At 41.6% G+C, this 21,345-nt stretch overlaps 1 protein-coding gene across 4 annotated transcripts in view; it reads right to left on the bottom strand.

Moving 5' to 3' along the window:
• LOC124185018 (dipeptidase 1-like) overlaps positions 1-21,345 on the bottom strand; it is a 1,685,273-nt gene that overhangs the window by 1,260,520 nt on the left and 403,408 nt on the right. The window lies entirely within an intron of this gene.

Here is a 21,345-nt window from a genome sequence, read left to right as displayed (position 1 = left end):
TCAATCCCTCCCTCCGATCCTCTGGCCAGCCCTCCCCCACGCAAACTCTGTTACATGTTTTCCATATCCACTGCTCCATTTCTTCCCCCCCATACCTCCATACCTCGCTAACTATTCCATCCCCCCTGGTGCCTTTCCATCCCTCAGCTTTCCTATCACCTTTTTAATCTCTTCCCTCTGCAGCTCCCCTTCCCTGTCCCCCTTCCTATTCTTCGTCGCCCCGCCTTATGTTACCTTGCTTTCTACCCCGCCTAATAATCCCATGAAATACTCCCTCCACTCCTGATCTCCTATTTCTTCATTCACCCTCTTCCACTTCCTTCTTTCCCTATTAACTATCTCCCGTACCTTGCTTTCTGTCCTTGCTTCCGCTGCTTCTTTTATGAATCCCTCATTTTCTTTCTTTTTCCTCTCCTCCCATAGCCTATTATATTCCCTTCTTTCCTTTCTATACGCGTCCCCTTCTCCCTCCCCCTTTCACCATTTCCTTAGACTCTGCCTAACTTCCGCTTTTTTCGCCGACATTATTCATCCCACCATCCCTTTTTCGCTTCCCTCCCCCTCCCTCCTACATCTAAGGCTCGTCTAAACTCCCTTATTCTTTTCTCCATCTCTTTACCTACATCCACTTCTCCTGTCCCCTCCCATTTGACTTCTTCTCTAAACCTCATCCTACCCTCCTCCGTCCAGTCTCCTCTACCAGTTCCCCATACTCTTTTTCCCTTCCTTGTCCTAGCCACTGCCCCCCTTAATCACACTAAGACCGGGTGATGATCCGAGTAAATCCTATTCCCAATCTCTATCCTTTTGACCCTATTCCTTACCTCGATGTCTCCTATAGCGTAGTCTATCACCGTCACCCCAGCCCCTCCTACATACGTAAATTCTCCCTCCTCATCCCCCCCTATGTTCCGGTTCATTATTGCCCATCCTGTCTCTTCTAAAAATTGCACTAGCTGCCTACCTTCCGAGTTTATTTTCCTGTCCTTCGATTTCCTACTCCTACTCTCCTCCTCTCCTTCACCCCAGCATCCTCCCCCCTCCTGCCCTGTCCTGGCATTAAAATCACCTCCCACTAGCACTTTTGCACCTCCCTCCATTTCTTCTGCCCGCTCCTTCAATTCCACTATCTTCTTTTTTAGATCCCCGTTTACGTGTATTCCTACTACTACCCATTTTTCCCCCCCTACACTTATTTTCCTTGTTATCATGCCCTCTTTCACCTCTTTCCTCCCTCCCTCCGCACTTACTATCTCCCTTCTTACCCCTGACAGCATTCCACCTATTGCTCTTCCCTTCCTATTTTTTCGAACCGCATACTGTACTTCCCATTTATACCCTACTGGCAACTTATTTCTTATCCTTTTCCACCCTTTCTTTTCTATCCACGTCTCCATTAGAAATATTACATCCCACTCCCCCAGCCCCCTCCAGAAATCTTCATCCTTTCTCGCGAGCCCCGCCACATTCTAAAAAGCTACTTTCCACCCCTCCCTTTCCGTCTCGCCTACTCCCCCCCTCTCTCCTCTACATCGCCCTCCCCCCCTTTCTCTGTCCCCCCCACTACCCATTCCCCCGACTGCCTTTCCCTACGTACCCTTCCCTATGCATCTATACTTCCCTCTTTTCTTTCCTCGCTTGCTGACCTTTCCCTATCGCTTTCCCCTACTTTTCCCCTCCCCTCCTTTTGCCCCTCTTCCCTCGCTTTCTCTGCACCGTCCCTAAGCACCTCTCCTATCTCATCCAACTTCCATATTTTCCCTTCTATCCAGATCTTTGCATACCCTATTCTTACTCTGTTTCCCCTTCTCTCCTCAATAGCTGCTATCTCCCTCAACTTCCATTTTATTCTCCTCTCTGCCCAGGTGAGATCCTCGTCTATTCTCTCCTCCCTCCCTTTGAGGAGGCTTTTTCTTCCCATTACCTGCCTCTGTTGCACCCTATTTCCTAGTCTTGCTATCCATATCCCCTTTTCTCCCCCCTTTTTTGCGCCTACCTCCCACATATCCTTTACCTCGACCTCTACCCCTATCAGCTACAAAATCTTTTTCAACCCTTCCTTCTCTCTTTCCTTCTCTAGTCTCGCTCCTCTCACTACTATATTTCCCCTTCTTTCTTTCCTTTCCTTTCTCTCTATGGCCCACTCCATCTCTTTTAACCTATCTATTGTTACCTGCGCCACTTCCACATTCCCCTGTACCTGCCTTTCCCCCCCGCCTTCTGCACTCTAATTTTTTAATTCTATCGGCCTCTCCTTCACCCTTTCTATCTCCACCCCTCTCCGCTCTTCTACCTCTTCTCGTCTTTTACCTAGATCCCTTATCGTTTCCTTCATCTTCCCTCTCTCTACTTCCCACTGCTCTTCCCTTCTAGTCATTTCGCCTTTAATCTTTTCCATTTCTTCCCTGATCCCCCTTCCCTGCCCTTTGACCTCCTTTAGACCTATCTTTAGCTCTTCCCTAATCAACCTTAGCATATCCTGTATACCCCCTTCCTCTGCCTTCCCTTCCTCACTTGTCTTACCCTCCGGCGACCGGTGCACTTTCCTGCTTCTCCCAAATACTTCTTCTCGTTCCTGTATCTCGTTTACATCCTCCTCCCTTTTTCCCCCTTCCTCCTCCAGCTTTCTCTTCCATCAGTCTAGCACCGTCGTCGTCGATCCCAGGCTATGCCTCCTATCTCTCCCTAACGCTGCTACTGCGCCCGGCCTACCTTTTTTCTCCTCCTTTTCCCTGTTCGCCCCTTCTTTTTGGCCACCCGCGTTACTTATACTCTTTCTCTCGGTCACCGCTCCCTACCTTATCTATCTGCCTCCTACCTGTCTCTACTCTATCCCCCTTCTTACTCTCTAGATGTCACCGCCTATTCTTGTTCCATCCCTATCGTTGCCGTCCGCCGGCTCTTCCTGACTAACCTCAAAACTCTCTCCCTTTTTTCTTTTTCAACTGCCCTTCCCTTCTATTTCTGCCTCCCTATTTCCTCCACCCGACCTCCCGTCTATGTCTTCCCCGCTCCTTCTCTGCCCTATTTCCTTTTCTCCTCACTTTTGCTATCCTGCTAAATTCTCCCCTTTTCACTCACACTCTTTTGCACACCTGCCACTCACATCCAAAACGGAAACGGAAGTCCTACGATTTCCAACATAATTACATTAAAACCAACTTTCCGAATAAACAAGCTAAATTGATGTATACCGACACAGACAGCCTCACTTATCAATTCAATGTGCCTAATATCTACGATATCATCAAACGTGATGTGGATACAATGTTTGATACCTCCGACTATCCGCCCGACAATGTGTATGGTATTCCCTTCGAAAACAAAAAACAACTAGGGCTAATGAAGGATGAAAATAATGGTGAAATTATGACAGAGTTTATGGAACTGCGAGCAAAGCTGTACACATTTACTACGATGGGTGGGGATGGGAAAAAATATGACAGTGGCGTAAAAGTGAGTAAGCGCGCCAAGAGTGTAAGAAATTCATCGATAAATAGCATCACGTTTGATGATTATAAGCGCTGTCTGACGGCTTACCAAGAGTTGACTCTTCCACAGTATTTAATACGCAGCAAAAACACGAAGTGAGCATGATCGTACAAAAAAAATAGGCTCTCAGTTGGCAGGATGCGACCGGCAATTGATACTTGGACCGACCGACACCGTACCTTGGGGGTTAGTCCCAGCCCCCCAATAGCTATAGGATAAACTGTAGACATAGAATTGATGTGAATATTTGCTGTTTGACGCCTCGAACGATCTACCATCGGGCGGAAACGCTTCACGATCAATACGATATTCAATGGATTTGAAAATGCGAATTCATGTACTCAACAATTATTTATTTATTTATTATTAATATGTTGAGCAATTACTCATATTCATTCGTTTACCACGAGAAAAGTTCTCAGAAAATGAAAAAAAATTTTCAGAAATCGAAAAAATGTTTTCAGTAAACGAAAAAAAGTTTTCCAAAAACTAAAATGTGTAATAATCGTATGGAAAAATTGCATATTATCATTATTATTATCATTATTATTATTATTATCATTATTATTTTCGTAGTACAGAGTATAGCATACGTGCGTACAAAGGAGATAAAATGTGGAAATATTTGTATATTCAAAATCTTTTATTGTAATTCGGAAAATACATACAAATTATGTTACATGTCTGTTTTATTTATCCAACTATTGTGCGAACTATCAAAACCCAACCACTTCACATAGAACAGATTCCCCCGTTTGCGTAATACTTTCTCCACAAGGTAGCCGTCGGGATATTTCACTTTGGCGAGCTCTTCCTCGTAGAAGCCCCCCTCGATGGGATGATCTTGATAATCGGTAAGTTTGTAGGTGGGTGGATTGGTATTTTTCACCTCACTCACGGTGAATATTTCTGTCGTCCAATTGGGTATATAGCCTTTTTCGAATACATTCTTGTACTTGCTGATTCGAACTCGATCGCCTACACTGAATTTCCGCGCTCGATCACTTCGGTTGATTCGCCGAGGCTTGTACACGCTACGATACAGCTGTTTTTCATTCTCCGTGCTAACATCCACCGGTTTCATCCGAATCGTGCGGTGTTTGGTGTTGTTGTAGGACTTTATTAAATTATCCAAAATATTAATCCACTTGTACGATCCTTGGAGAGTAAACCGCTTCCACATTTCATTCTCCAATGCTTGATTGAAACGTTCGCATATCGACGCCTTCAAGTTACTAAATGTCGAATACATGTTGATATTGTGATGCTTCACGAGGGCTTTGAATTCGCGGTTGTAAAATTCTTTGCCTCGATCAGTGTCGGATGTGTAGGTATACGGCTCTGGATCAGTACAGATTTCATGGCAGCAGTAACATCTTTCCCACTCTTGGACTTTATCGGCACCGCCCACGCGTACTTGCAAAATATATCGATGATTGTTAGTAGGTATTTGTATCCCTTGTTGCACGAGCTGTATGCCGTCATATCGACGAGATTATTTTGCCAGGTCTCATCCAGTCCGCGTACATCTACGAATCGGCGCGGATAGTTGCGTCGAGCCTGTCTGTGAAGTTCGGCGGCTATTACAGTCTTCATTGTTTCCAACTCTTCACCTATCAATTTTTCGAATTGCCGTCCAACCACTCTGGTTCCTTAATCGATACTAATTCCCTGCTGGTCTGTCCCAGCGTCGGTGTTGCTTGCTCCCCAATATGTTTGATACGATTCAACGTGTTTTGTATGATTTTGTTATTTATGCTTAGATGTTTCAACTCCTCGTTGTGATTATGCGCGAAACTCTCAAAATTTGATTGAAAAGTATTCACAATATCCACAGCCATAGACTGTAAAGCGGTATTGAGAACTTTTAAGGAAACGGCATCGGTGGAGTGCTGCGGATCAGCTATGTTACACAATCGTTTACCGTCTATATCGTACTGATTGTCGTTGGTGGTGTTGAATCCAACACCCGGAGGCCCTCGGATAAATTTTTCACTCACACCACGCTCCGAGTGTCGCCCGAATATGTCTATGCTCATCACTGGACGGTCACTGAACAAATGATGATTTTATGTTTACACGCCGCTAATAAACGATTCCGGCCTCGCACAACTCCTTAATAATGGAGACTATTTCGTTGGAATGGCTGGTATTGTCGGCAGCCTGTGACGCCATAAGCAGCCGGAGACGATCTACAATTTCATTTGGATCATCCCAGTAGACGTAATCAACATCTTGCCCCTCTTTTCGCGCAATCTTATAGTCGGGTAAGCCTTTACCTGATTTTTTCGACGAGCCGACGTGTTGTGCAATGAAATTTCTAAACTTCACGCTTTTTGAATCATCTCGAAGGCTTCCATCGGCTTGGTAACGTTTTTGATGCGCATTTGTCGTCGTTACAATTTTCATATGATTATTCTTGTCTGCGTCATTTACAACCGATGCATCGGGTGATTTTTTAAACAGTAATACGAGTAATCCAGGTGTTCTCTCATAACTTTTATCTCTCACATTGACCAGATTATCAGTGAAATTGATCGGTGTATCACCAATCATCATACCGTTTGTCAACTTTCGAACACCGTATGTGGTATCCAAATCCTTCTTTTTACTTGAGCTGAACATTTTCAAATATTGTGCTGTGGAATCCGTTGTTTTTTTCACCGGCGTACTTCTTGTAGAAATTTCACCAAACTTCAGTGTTTTATCATTTGCATCCATGAAATTCCCCTCATCCATATCCTCATCCTCCTCCTCATCATCATCATCATTCCCGGTACTCTCGTCATCTTTTTCTCCTTTTTTTTTCATTGTCACATCCGGTAGTTCGGTTTCTATTTCACGTTCAATATGCTGCTGCTGCTGTCTTGAGGCATCAACCAATTCTTGCAACGGTGTTACTAAAGGCTCGAATACCTTTCCCATAACCTGTTCGGTCGTGTCCTTGTCCAACTTGAGCATCTTATGCTTCCGCCGTATGACATTGGATGCTTTTGATATTTTACTCAATGTATCGCTATGCTTACGAATCTTGGCACTCTCCATTAGGGTGGGCCAAAAAAATTAGTATTTTTTTTTTTACTTTATCCTCTGAAAATCGGTTGCTAGATACCTCTAAAGAATTCTCACCAAATATGAGCTCTTAATTTTGATAACAAGGTCCTCCGCTTTGCAATTTTGCATTTTTTCCTGAGTATTAGAAACAAAAATTCATATCTCTTTGACAACTGTTCGTTAAAAAATATCTCCCCTCATATTCTTGTAGGAAATCCAACGCTCTACAAAAAAGGTCTCTTACAATTTTTTCATAAACCTTACCGTTTAAAAGATATCAAAGCTTAAAGTTTGATTATTTTGAGAGAAATTTCTGTTTTGCTTATGAATTTTTTAACTCGCTTACAAAAAATTTATTCCAATGTAAGTTCCTAAGAAAAGAGAAATGTTTTGAACTATTTTTCTTTTATTTATTTAGTTCTACATAATATATATTTTTTAATTTTCAATTTTCAATACATATTTTTATACTATTTTTATTTTATTTTTTCAGTTTTATATAATATATAGAACTAAAAATAATATATATTTTTTAATTTTTAATTTTTAATATATATTCTTATACTATTTTTCTTTTATTTTTTTAGTTCTATATAATATATGTAACTATACATATACTATAATATATAGAACTAAAAAAATGAAAGAAAAATAGTTTAAAACATTTCTTTTTTCTTAGGAACTCACATTGGAATAAATTTTCATGAAACTTATAAATTGAATTGAAATTTTTCGAATTATTCATCAAAAACTGTTAAAATTAGTATGCATTGAAGTTTGACGATGAATATCTTTTAAACGCTTAACTTAATCGACAAATCATAAGATACCATTTTTGTAGAGCAGTTAATTTCCTACAAAACTATGAGTTGTGTAATTCATCAAAATTTTTTGTAAGCAAGTTAAAAAATTCATAAGCAAAACAGAAATTTCTCTCAAAATAATCAAACTTTAAGCTTTGATATCTTTTAAACGGTAAGGTTTACGAAAAAATTGTAAGAGACCTTTTTTGTAGAGCGTTCGATTTCCTACAAGAATATGAGGGGAGATATTTTTTAACGAACAGTTGTCAAAGAGATATGAATTTTTGTTTCTAATACTCAGGAAAAAATGCAAAATTGCAAAGCGGAGGAGCTTGTTATCAAAATTAAGAGCTCATATTTGGTGAGAATTCTTCAGAGGTATCTAGCAACCGATTTTCAGAGTATAATGTAAAAAAAAAAATACTAATTTTTTTTGGCCCACCCTACTCTCCATGTTGCCGGCTCGATTGTTGCAACGAAACTGTGCAAGTTTATGTTGGTTTATGCTGATAAAGCAGTCAAACCCCTTTCTTTGTCGCCCCCCATTGATTTCGCTATCCTTGTCTATTACGGTAAAACTGTAATTGTCATCATTCCAGCATGCCGAGCGCAAGTCTTTAAATTGCTGATACGTCATGTCCGTGTTCACATGATCGTTGTAGATATGTTTCAGATTCATATCATCCTGCCGAAATAGCACCAATAAGTTTGCATTGTCACGCACTAGGTGTTTTGGAATGCGCGCGTACGTTTGACTTAGATAAAAGCTATCGATATCGCGATGCCTGCCCATGCTGAAGTATGCTCTGATATTATGTTGCTTTTCACAGGCCACATCGTCGAAAATCATAACAGAGTTGGGGCGAGCATCTTCCGGTTTTACAACCTCATCGTTCTCGCGAAACGGGAAATAACCCACTCCCTGCACAGGTTCTAGTAACTTTTGCAAAAATTGATACTTTGGCTGGATGAGAGATTTCGAATAGACGTAGACATTTTCGAATCGCAATCCATTGCCGTGGGTGATGAGTGCGAGAAGAGCGTTAGTTTCACCGCAATTGGATGGCCTGCCAAAAATGGCTCTCAAGGTATTTGGCAGCAATTTTCTATTTCGTTTTCCTATCTTCCTCTTACCACGTTGAACAATTTTATCGAAATTCGCGACAGATAGTTTATCGGGCTGATCCTGAAATCTCATGATGCTCCGTTAGCATGACAACGAAAACTGAGATGACAATATATAAATTCCGCCTTTTCTAGAAATCACGTTATTTGTTGCCCGACTATGAGGATGTGCACACGCAAGAAGCGCGGTGGTGGTTTGTTAAATAAAATCATCAATCATCTTCCAGTTGAATTGCATGTACCAGGGTATCAGTACTGCGGACCTGGAACGAAATTGGCCAAGAGGTTGGCTCGTGGAGATTTGGGGATCAATCCGCTGGATGCCGCGTGTGAAGACCACGACATTGCATACGCAAAGAATCGCGATATCGCAGCGAGAAATCTTGCCGACAAAGCGCTCGCTGAGAAGGCGTGAAATCGCGGCTTGGCCAAGGATGCTAGTGTGGGTGAAAAGGCTGTAGCCTGGGGAGTCACCAACACCATGAAAGCTAAATCTAAACTCGGAATGGGCTTAGCTGCGAAACGGTCGAAACTCGGAGTGGCTGTGAAGAAGAAATCTAGAACTGGCGGGAAGAGTAAACAGCGGAAGAGAACTGTGAATCTCAAATCCATCATCACAGCAGCAAAGGTCGCCATGCGACCGGGTTATAAAAATGTCGATTCGGCGTTGGCGGGTGCTCGTGTGGCTGCGCGTGGGACTGGGAAGAATATTCGTATGCCTCGCGTTATACCTGTGCCTGATAAAATTGACGGCATCCTGCCGTTTCTTATTTCAATTCTGGCCGGTCTTAGCGCTACTGGGGCTCTTGCGGGTGGTGCTGCGGGTATAGCTAAAGCTGTCAATGAAGCTAGTGTCAACAAACACCAGTTGAACGAAGCCAAACGGCACAATACCACAATGGAGGCGATTGCTTTGGGCAAAGGATTATACCTGCGACCCTACCGCAGCGGAATGGGCCTGTACTTAAGTCCGGCAAAAAACTAGTAAAGCTGCCACATCGAGCTCTCACCAACATTGATTTACGCAACTATGCTAAAAATATGAAAATTTCGCATTTTCGAGGTATTTTCATGCGGAATGATCTGCCGAAATCAGGACCAAAAATGTGAGAATCCGCAATTATTAATCTTGAGGATAAAAACGGTCCAGGGACATATTGGGTTGCGTACAAGAAAAATGGTGACCATGTTGTGTATTTCGTTAGTTTCGGTGATTTGAAAGCGCCCAAGGACTTCATGAGGTATCTTGGTGTTGGTGGCGTTGAACACAATCATAAGAGGTATCAAGAATATGATACTGTGATTTGCGGCCACTTGTGTCTCAAATTTCTCAGCGAACAACTATAAAAAGACACGTGTTACATGAGCAAGCATTAGTCATGCCGAAATCGTTGACGTTAACACTGTCAGGCACATCCTCCGTGCTGGAGGCTCAATATTTCCTCCCAATCGAGTTATCACTAGAGAAAAACTATGTTCTCGGACTCGTCGATTTCCTGACATTCAATTCAATATCCAATATTCATGAGAGGTGTAATGAAATTCAGCTGAAACGAGCGGACAACAGCAGAGAGAGCATCGCGATACCCACGGGAAGCTATGAAATTGAGGATATTGAAAATTTTCTGCATAAGGAGCTACCCTTCGACATCACCCTTAGTCTGAGAGCTAACAATAACGAGCTGAATAGTGAAGTCACATGCAATTATGTGGTAGACTTTAAGCCCAAAGATTCGATCGGCCGATCATTGGGATTTAAAGTGGTTGAGCTATCACGAAACGTTACTCATGAATCTGAATTACCCGTAGCCGTACTGAAGGTTAATACTTTACGCGTTGAGTGTAGCATAATCACAGAGGCGTACATAAACGAGCATCGAGCTCACACGATTCACGAATTTTTCCCAACCGTTCCATCGGGATATAAGATTGTCGAAGTGCCTACCAACGTCATTTACCTGCCAATCGCCGTACAGTCGATACATCATTTACAGCTGAGAATAGTCGATCAAGACGACGAGCTGATTAATTTTCGCGGCGAAACGATTACTGTACGTTTACACGTGAAATCACTCAAGTAACGGGAATCGTGTTTGAGTCGAGAAAGTTGGGCAAAAGTTATAAAAGTCAAACGTCATGGTCAAAAATCATCAGTAGCCCGACACCTCTGACAACGTTTACACCGCCTGCGAGACTGACACATGTGAACGTTCGGTTTCTCCAGAGCCTGGGTCTTCGATTACGTGGAAATTTTGGAAAATAATAATTCGTGTCCGCTGTATCCCGCGTGTGTGTTACCATGGAAGAAATAATAAGAATACAGAAACCTGTGGTATTCGACGAATCGATTGCGCACTCTGAGATTCATGCTCATCAGCCGTTTGCATCATCCACCTTCCGGAACAACGATGAAATCCACATTGTTGTCCAACATCAAGACTTGTGTGTACTGCCCAGTAAAAGCTCTCTGCACATTCATGGAAAAATCACAAAAGATGATGGTGTGGCTGCAGTGACGGTTACGAAATTGATCAATATGGCCGTTTGTCATTTGTTTGAGGAATTTCGTTACGAGTTGAATAGTGTAGAGATTGATCGGAATAAAAATGTTGGCATCACCCGCACTATGAAGGGTTACGTATCCTTGACTCCAGGCCAGCAATATAGTCTGGAGAATACCGGGTGGTTGAGTGGGAATAAGGAATCAACCGATGCCGTTGGAAATTTCGACGTTGTTTTGCCGTTGAATTATGTGCTAGGCTTCGCCGAAGATTATCCTCGAGTCATCATCAATGCTAAACATGAGTTAATTCTCACACGTTCCAACACTGATTTGAATGCCGTGATTCAGACCTCGGCGACGGAAAACTTTAAAATCACCCTGAATAAAATCGAGCGGTTGTTGCCCTACATCAAACTGGCAGATGAACCGAAAATCTAGCTACTCAACTACATCGCCAAGGATCCGGCCATATCCATGAGTTTTCGTTCCTGGGAAACGTACGTGTATCCGATGCTCCCATCAACAACGCGGCATATATGGTCAGTCAAGACATCGACGCAGCTTGAGAAGCCGAGATATGTCGTTCTAGGATTTCAAACTGCACGGAGAAACGAGCCACTGAAAAATGCTGGCGTATTTGATCATTGTCGGATCAGAGATGTAAAACTCTTCCTCAACTCACAGTGCTATCCCTACGGAAATATGAATCTTGATATATACAATAATCAATACACCATTCTCTATGATATGTATGTTCGGTTTCAAATGACCTACTATAACAAAGAAGCTGAGCCATTGCTGTCGAGGCGTGAATTTATAAACCAACCTCCCCTCATCGTCATCGATTGCTCCGTGCAGAACGAAACATTGAAAACTGGACCTGCGGACATTCGATTGGAATTTGACTGTAGCATTACGTTCCCACCACATACTTCTGCCTACTGCATGATCTTGCATGATCGCATTGTTGAATATAATCCGATCAGTGGTACTGTAAAAAAATTGGTATAAGTCAATTTTGGGATAATAATATGTTTAATTAATATGGATATTGAAAATAATACGTATAATTTCACTCGTTGAAATTTAGAATTAGATAATTGAGAATAGAATAAGAAAACTAAATGTAATTGATGTTAAATAAAAAAATTGTTAAAAGCATTCAAAACGCCATTTTAAACCTCCCTTCAGGGGTCATTTCCTGGAATTTTTTCAATAGATCTAGCGGGTTTGTACCCTATCCGATTTATGTGCGGCTTTCCTGCGCCAAACAAGTCTCGACAGGAATCATTGTGTGTGTGTGTGTGTGTGTGTGTGTGTGTGTGTGTGTGTGTGTGTCAAGTCCTATGAAAATACCCATCTTGCGGCAAACCGCGAAAACGATCAACGGGGCGGGGGGGGGAGAAGCTAGGGGGGAACGAGGGGGGAGAGCGTGAGAGTGAGAGAGAGAGAGAGAGAATAAATGAATAAATATATATTATTATGCCCTGGAGAAAAACTCCGTGGGCAATGCGTACATGAAAATACCATGTAATAAAACTTAACCTAAGAGCTTAAAACTAAGAAAAAGCGTACAAAATCAAAATACAGAGAAACCGCGAGCACAGAAGTGTAAATAAGACGTAGAAATAGTGTAAAGAAAAGAATAAAAGAAAAAGAAACGAAAAAGAGAGTGACCAGCAAGCCGATCAACCGCACGCAGTGAATGCAACCAAATATATTAAGGGGAGAAATCCCTTTAGAATTTTCAAAAAATCGATTTTTTTTTCACATATTCCGAAAGTATAATACCCAAAGAATATACCGACCAAAGGAAAACCCGAAATAATCAATATTTGCGGAGTTATCGCATATAGTGTAGAGCGGAGCGACAGCGTGCGGTCAGGTAGCGAGTCGGGCGCTCGGACCGTTAGAGGCGGAGCAACCTTCACATCACAATGCTCCCTTATCTACCTTTTTTTTTGACCAGGCAGATGTTTCGAGAAATTTTATAAAGGGGACATTATAGATATATCCATTAGGGTGGTCGTTATTTGGGGTCAAAATTAATTTTACCCCTTCCGCCCGCCAAATCGGTTCGAAATACGTAAAAAGTAACGCTGTAATTTTTCAAGATTTTTAAAAGAACACTTAACCCTTGACCTCAGGGGTTGAAGTTTTCCATTTAAAACACATGGGGTTTTCCTGCGTTTGGAGTCACTATTTTACTGTGGGCCTTAATATGTTTGTAAAATCCTGAAATTTTCAGAAATTAGTTCACAAGCATGCTGCTACATGGAAAAAATTTCCGAAACCCCTACCCTCAAAATGTTGTATAATATTACCATAACAATAATAATTGAAAAAAAATAAAAAAAAAATTTCTCAATTTTTTTCTTAATTATCTTCCTCGTTTTTTTTTTTTATAAATGTATTTAAAATAGAATACTTTTCTACACGAGTTACAAATTCTTAAGTATTGTCTGCTTTTTTGCATCTGGATGATTTTTTCGATATTCGCTTACCCATTCGCGAGCAGTCCTTGTCCTTCTCGCTCGACCACGACGCGATGCCGGAGGCATTCGTATTGTTTTTTCGCCGGTATTTACTCACGGTGCAATCTCATTATCGGTCGGAAAATAATTCATATTCTCGCTGCTCTATAATTCACTCAATTATACAATATTTTGGTGCTATCTCAATTGATAGAGCTCTCGTATATTCGGCTTTCGAAATCGCACTATCGTGAGCACGATAGTTAGCACTATTTTAAATACATTTGTGAAAAAAAAACGAGGAAGCAAATTAATAAAAAAAATCGAGAAAATTTTTTTTTTTTTTAATTATTATTATTATGATAATGTTATACAACATTTTGAGGGTAGGGGTTTCGGAAATTTATTCCATGTAACAACATGCTTGTAAACTAATTTCTGAAAATTTCAGGATATTACAAACATATTAAGGCCCACAGTAAAATAGTGACTGCAAACGCAGGTAAACCCCATGTTGTTTTAAATAGAAAACTTCAACCCGTGTGGTCAAGGGTTAAGCGTTCTTTTAAAAATCTTAAAAAATTACAGCGTTACTTTTTACGTATTTCGAACCGATTTGGGGGGCGGAAGGGGTAAAATTAATTTTGACCCCAAATAACGACCACCCTAATATCCATATAGCAGAAACGGTAGGTATACGGAACGATACGTTGCCCGAAAAACAGATTCAGTTTCGTTTGAAATTTTGTCACGACCGGCCGAGTTTACCAAAGTAAAATGCCAAACTATCCGAAAGGAACGCGAGGCGATATAGCCCGAAAATGTGCTTTTCGAGGAAGAAGAAGGTCTGCTGTACGCACCTGGCATCTTTGATTAATCGGTAAGTCACTACAATCACTAGTTTTCACATGTTGAAACTTTAAACGCGATTATCTCAAAACAACATTTTCAAAAACTGCTCGTGTTGTAGCTCCGAAAGTTATCGACCGATTTTGATGAAGTTTTGAGAGATTACACTCAGTAATATTATCGGAAGGATGTTCCTGAAGTTCGAAAGGTAGCGCGTAAATAAATACCTTTTTGGGGTCAAGTATGTCGAAAAAAAGGTCGAAAATTCGACCCTTAGAATAAAAGAGCTCCCAAATTTTCAATTTTGCACTTTGTCATCATTTTTTAGGTACATCCTTCTCCTCAATATGTCAATAAACGAATAACACTTGTCAAATCTTTTTCAGATCAACAGCAAAAGAGTGACAACTGCAGCACTTTTCGATGTCACGGAAAACAGGCGTCCCAAGACCCTTAATAACGCCGCCATTTTGTGTATGATCGCAAAAAAAAAATTGTTTCTCACCTTGAATGCTTCAATAAAATTATGTTAAGATTTGAAAATTATTAGATATTTTTTCCCCTCCAAAAAAATTATCTAAAAATACCTATTTTTCACGCTTCCGAAGGGATTTCTCCCCTCAAAGTTGCGAAGCCAACAAATGCGCCCGCAGATCCCTCTTGAAGGTGGAGAGACACTGCAGAGTTGTGATGCTAGGAGGAAGGGAATGCCAGAAATAAGATGCAGAGAGAACGAAGGAATTGCGTAATGTGGAGGTACGATGCAAGGGGATGGAAAATGTTAGTGTAGAGTGGAGACGAGTTGAACGAGCTAATGTAGGAACAAAAGAGAAGAGGTCGGAGATGTAGGAAGGGACATTTAATTTGAGAAGCTTGAAAATAAGGATGCCCATGAAGTACTTTCTGCGATTAGAAACCGTAAGCCAAGATAAGCTATTGCGAAATGGGGAGATATGGATGTCACGAGGTACGTTGAAAATGAAGCGAATACAGTTATTGATTAATCGTTCCAATATCAAGTTCTGTTCACCGGTTAAATCGATATAGGCGAGGCAACAATAATCAATAAAAGGAAAAACAAGTGCAGTTATAAGCATGATGCGCAATTTTTTCGATAGAAGATTCTTATTATATTTTAGGCGAAAGAGAGTGAAGTTCACCTTGGACGAAATGTGCAAAATGTGCTTGTCCCACGAGAGGTTGGACTGCATAGTGATGCCCATGTTGCGTGCATGCGAGACATAGGGAAGCTCATTCCCCCTGACTCGAATGCGAGGGAGAGTCGTCAAATCAATTTGATTAATGTAAGCACCACTACCCAAAATCATAACCTTTGACTTCGCAAGATTCAACCCGAGTCCATTCACCACAGCATAATCGACGATATAATTCACGTCGAGAGTCAGATCGGATAGAGCACGAGCCAGATCACTGGGGTAGCAGGTAAGATAAATCTGTGTATCATCCGCATAAGTGAGGTATTGGGTATAGTTCAGACCAATTTCAATATCACGGATGAAGATTGAAAAAAGAAGAGGACCAAGAACCGATCCCTGTGGAACACCCATATTGGTGGTGCATTAGGAGGAAACAGTTCCCCTGTCATCAACAACTGCTTACGATCGCTTCGATGAATATGAGAAGAACTAGGCAAGCACTCCTCCGAGCAACCCAAGAGACAAAGTTTACGTAGAAGTAGGTGATGTGGAACCATGTCAAACGCCTTGCTAAAGTCAAACAGAACAAGCACCGTTAGTTTTCTGTCATCAACTGCCTGTCTGATATCTTGGATAAGCTTAAGCAGAGTAGTCAACGTGCTGCAACCCTTCCTGAAGCCCGACTGAAAGGGATCGGCAAGATCATTGACCTAAAGAAAGTCAGTAACCTGACCGAAACAATATCGTGGGTGAGGTTGACTATCGCGGAGGTAACGTACCGACTGTCGGTAAGGTAGGAATTGGGGCTACTCAGCCGCTACGCCACATTGTTTTGGTTAAAACTCTTATATTCCCACTACTCACAGGCACGCAAAAAAGAATTTTGCCCGGTGGACGAAACCACCGTACCTGTATGATAAATGGATATGCTGAATCCGAATCTAGTGTTGAAATTGCTCCATTACCCCCAAATTTTGAGTTTTTCATGGGGTATTCCAATCTTACCAGCATCTTTGAAAATCTTGCAATGTTTCAGATCAAGTAATCAACATTCCAGGCAGGAGTATTTCAAAACCAGGGGTATGGTAGTCTAGTCTGCCAGATAACTTTCTTTCGTATTTAATGTATGTGTTATCAGTACATTAAAATTGTCCATAATATAATAGCATTTTCGTGAGTTGCCATTTTTTTTTCTTTGTTTTGTAAAGTTTATAATTTTCTGTGTCATGAACATAAGTAAGCTGTCTCATAACAAAATGAAATATAAAACGCGATTTTCATTTTTCCTTTCACTCTCACGCCGAATCCATGAAATAGCAAAGAGTGAAAGTAAAAGGAAACAGAAAATCAGTATTTTGTGGGAGATTTGTTATTGTATATCGAATGGAAAACATTGAAATGAGCATTTTTAATTTTCTTTTCGTGAAATGAAATTTTGCTTCCAAATATTTGAATTGCTATTGTTCGATGTTTTTTCTCAATAGAAATAGAGCAAAAAGTCATCAAGTATCCATCATAAATATGCAATTTAAAAAAAAAAAAACGGAAAATTACATTCATTTTTTGATCACACAGGATATAATTGGTTGAGAGAGCTGAAACCGAGGCATTTTTTCCAGTGACTATACGTTTGGCCTTGTATCATTCAAACACCCGCTAGGGGCAATTTCAGTTTTCTCATTTGCCTAGGCCTTTCAGAAGTTGAGAGTGATAAAGGCAACAGTACTCGCGAGTCTGACCACGAGGTCCAGTAGGCTGCAGGTGGCGTGGGACAATGTCGAGCCCAATCGACAAACTCTTAACAATTCACAGGAAAGGCTGATTTGAGAAGACGCGAGGCTCAACAGCGAAGAAGATGGTTCGGAAGCATTGGCTGCGAATGGAAAGAATCGACGACCACAACCAGTGAAAAGTTCCGAAAATGAAAAGGCTGAAATGAAAAAAGAAAATAACGACATAAAGTGTTACAAATGTCAAGGCACGGGACATATCGTGCGTTACTGCAAAAATAAACGAAAGCCGCGTGATGACTTCGGGAAAACCAGCGACTGCGCGTTTGTAGTGCAAACAAGTGAAAGTTCGGTATCGTCGGATTCAAAAAGCGCGGCAAATGCTTGCGTACTTTGGACGCAAAGTCACGTAATGCCAGCCGATCAGAGCGACGTTTGGCTGATCGGCAGCGGCGCATCGAGGCATCTAACATACCGACGTGACTGGTTGATCGACTACAAGACGGATAACACTGGTGGTAAGATATCACTGGGAGATAATCAAATCTGTAGCGTTGCTGGCGAAGGCACGGTACGAATAAAAAAGTCTATCGACGGTGTATGGCAAGACGCGTGCATTAAGTAAGTATTGCACGTTCTGGAATTGCGTAAGAACTTATTCTCGGTCGGGATGTGTACAAAACGTGGCTTCAAAGTAAATTTCGAAAACAATCGAGTTAAAGTGGTGCGCGATAACGAGGTGCTCGCGACAGGAATGAAGTAAGGAAATGATGTATACCGCATGTTCTTCAAGGTAGTAAAAAAGGACAGCACCGAAGAAGCAAATATCGCCGAGACAAATCTAACTATGTGGCACGAGCGATTAGGGCACGCTGGAAAGCGCGCGATACGGGAAATGGTAGAAAAAGGACTAGTAAGTGGAGTGTCACTGACAGACAAAAATAAAGTGTTCTGCGAACCGTGTCAAATGGGAAAATTGCACAGGTTGCCATTTAAAAAGAATATGGATCGTGAAATGAAGACCAAACCGGGCGAAAAAATGCACTCGGATGTTTGTGGGCCGATGTCTACGAATTAGATCGGAGGATCGAGATACTTCCTGACATTCAAGAATGACGCCACCGGCTACAGGCACGTGTACTTCATGAAAAGAAAATCCGAGGTGTATGAAAAATTCAAAATCTTCGAAAAGATTATCGAAAATGAGTTTGATCGAAATATGAAAATTCTACGCTCGGATAACGGGCGAAAATTTTGCAATATTGAGATGAACAAATATCTCGAAGTACGTGGAATCCAGCGAGAAACAACTGCGCCGTACAATCCGGAGCGAAATGGAAAAGCAGAACGTGAAAATCGAACGATAACATAAAGTGCGTGCACGATGATTATCGCCAAAAATTTACCATTCAGCCTATGGGCAGAAGCGGTGAAGTTTGCTGTATATGTTCTAAACCGAACTGTGTGGGTGAGTGGTGTAGTGACACCATACGATGCTTGTGTCGGAAAAACTCCGAACCTCAGGCATCTGCGAATATTTGGGTCAGATGCGTATGTAAACACTTCTAAGATATTCACGCGAAAATTTGGTCTAAAAGCGAGCAAGTAAATTTTTATCGGATACACGGAAGAATCAACGAACTTTCGAGTTTTCGATCCGAAGACGAACAAAGTCAGCATAGTTCGAAATCTTGTAGTCAACGAGAATGTCGGTGCAATAATGACAAGAGTGGAAGAAAACGAAGAAGAAAAAGAGATAGTACTTCCACCGCCGCAAGCCGCAAAACGAGAACGAGAACGAAGAAGAGAACGTGGTCGACGAGAGAGATAATGGAGACAACGGAGAACGAGAGGGAGAACGACGACAAGCAAGAGGCACGAGAAGACGAGCCAGCACAGGGTGGTCCAAGAGCTCTTCGAGATCGCTCGAAAATCCAAATTCCGACAAAACGCAAACGTTGCCGAGTATATCGTACCAGATACGTGAGCAGAAGCTACGAATAGCCCTGAAACCGCGCGGTGGGCGGGTGCTATGCAAAACGAGTTTAAAGCACACAAGGAAAATAACACTTGGTCACTCGTGAAAAAGACATCGGAGATGAGACTCATCGACTCAAAATGGGTTTTTCGGATGAAAACAAACGCAGACGGGAAGTCGCATCAGTTTAAGGCACGATTGTGTGCGAGAGGCTTCATGCAACGTGAGGAGATAAACTACAAAGAAACATTTTCTCCAGTAGTGAGATACGACTCCCTGACAATACTGCTGGCGACGATCGCTGCGAAAAATCTAGAAATTATGCAGTGTGACGTACAAACTGCATTTTTATACGAAAGCTGAAAGAAAATATATATATATGGAGATTCCGGAAGGACTCGAGGTGAAAAAGAAGATCCCAGAAACGTTGCGTGCAAGCTCGAGAGAGCTCTCTATGGGTTAAAACAGGCGCCAAGATATTGGAACCTGCGATTCAAGGAATTTTTGAATGAGTTCGAATTCAAAGAATCCGAGGCAGACAAGTGTGTGTTTACCGGGAAGTTCAAAAACGAAGTGGTGTATTTGGCACTATTCGTCGATGACGGACCGGTCGCATCGAAAAATATAGAGACTCTGAGAAAAATCACTCAGAGATTAAGTGAAACATTTAACATAACGGTTGAGAATTCGAATATATTTGTCAGACTGCAAATCGAACGCGACAGAGAGCGAAAAACGTTAAAAATTTGTCAGAGCGAGTATAAGCGAAAAATAATTGAGAAATTCGGCATGTCGGATGCAAAAACGGTAAGTGTGCCCGCGGATCCGCATGCGGTACTGTCTCCAACCGAGGAGATTGACGAAAAAGAATGTAACATGCCTTATCGCGAGGCAGTCGGGTCATTAGTATTCTTAGCCACCGTATCAAGACCGGATATAGCGTTCGCGGTAAACGCAGTGAGCAAGTATCTAAGTAAACATAACGCGACACACTGGCGAGCAGTAAAGCGAATCCTCGCGTATATAAAAGGCACAATCGAATACGGTATCGAGTATGCAAGCGGCGGTAGCGAAGCAGCATTAATCGGATTCTCAGATGCTGATTACGCTGGGGATATGGAAACACGAAGATCCACGACGGGATACGTTTTCTGTCTAGCGAACGGTGCCGTCACGTGGTCGTCACAGCGGCAATGACTAGTGACATTATGTACAACGGAAGCTGAGTATGTGGCTGCTTCGACAGCAGCGCGAGAAGTTGTTTGGATAAGAAAACTAATAACGGACATCGGATGTCCATGTGATAAAGAAACTATCCTATACGTTGATAACCAAAGCGCGATTCAATTAGTCAAGAATCCGGTCTTCCATAAAAGGACAAAACACATAGATGTCTATTATCACTTTATCCGCGAAAAAGTTGACGAAAAAGAGATTAAAGTAGAGTATGTTCCGTCTGAAAATCAACGCGCGGATAGATTCACCAAAGCGGTACCGCGATATCGTTTTCAAGAATTGTGTTTGAAGCTAAATATGATAACGATTAACGAGAAACGCTCGAACGGCGGTAGCTTTGAGAAAAACTAGTTCGTTGCGTTCTTCAGAGCGAGTGTACAGGCACAAAAATTGTGTATGTAGCTGTACTCTCCGCAAGAACCGCAAGAACCGTAACTCGGGTATCTTCGGCAGCTCTCGCCTGCCCCGAAGTATGCTCTGCGTAGCAACCGACGCCAGTCTCAAGTCGCATGTAAACCAAGAAACACGCTTTACTAAAAACCACACTGAAAAGAAAATACATTGAATAAATGTAGCAGAGTTTATATTACTGTAAAATAATTATTGTTACTCTATCCCGCTCACACAATCCTGCCTCAACAAAGTCATGTTCAATCATCAGAATGTTCATAATACAGAGGATATTCGTCGAACTCTGAATTAATATCCGTGAATATCAATCCTTTTGCTTTACCTCCAAAATAAGCGTATGGAGAAAGTTGTATAATTGTCAGTAGCAGAGAAAACTTCTTTTGACAGAGGTTGCGTACGACAATTTCGTGACTTCTTCGAAAATTTGAAACACTCGCTACTCCAAGAATAATATCAAAATAGCAAAGCAGCCAATTTCGGCATATTCGTTTATTTTGGGTAAAGAGTCGGTATGAAAAGTTTCAAAAACGTTG

This window comes from Neodiprion fabricii, chromosome 6, assembly GCF_021155785.1.
Source record: "Neodiprion fabricii isolate iyNeoFabr1 chromosome 6, iyNeoFabr1.1, whole genome shotgun sequence".
Taxonomy (NCBI): domain Eukaryota; kingdom Metazoa; phylum Arthropoda; class Insecta; order Hymenoptera; family Diprionidae; genus Neodiprion; species Neodiprion fabricii.
Note: the sequence above shows the minus strand (reverse complement) of the source record. Positions and strands in the feature narration are given on the sequence as shown.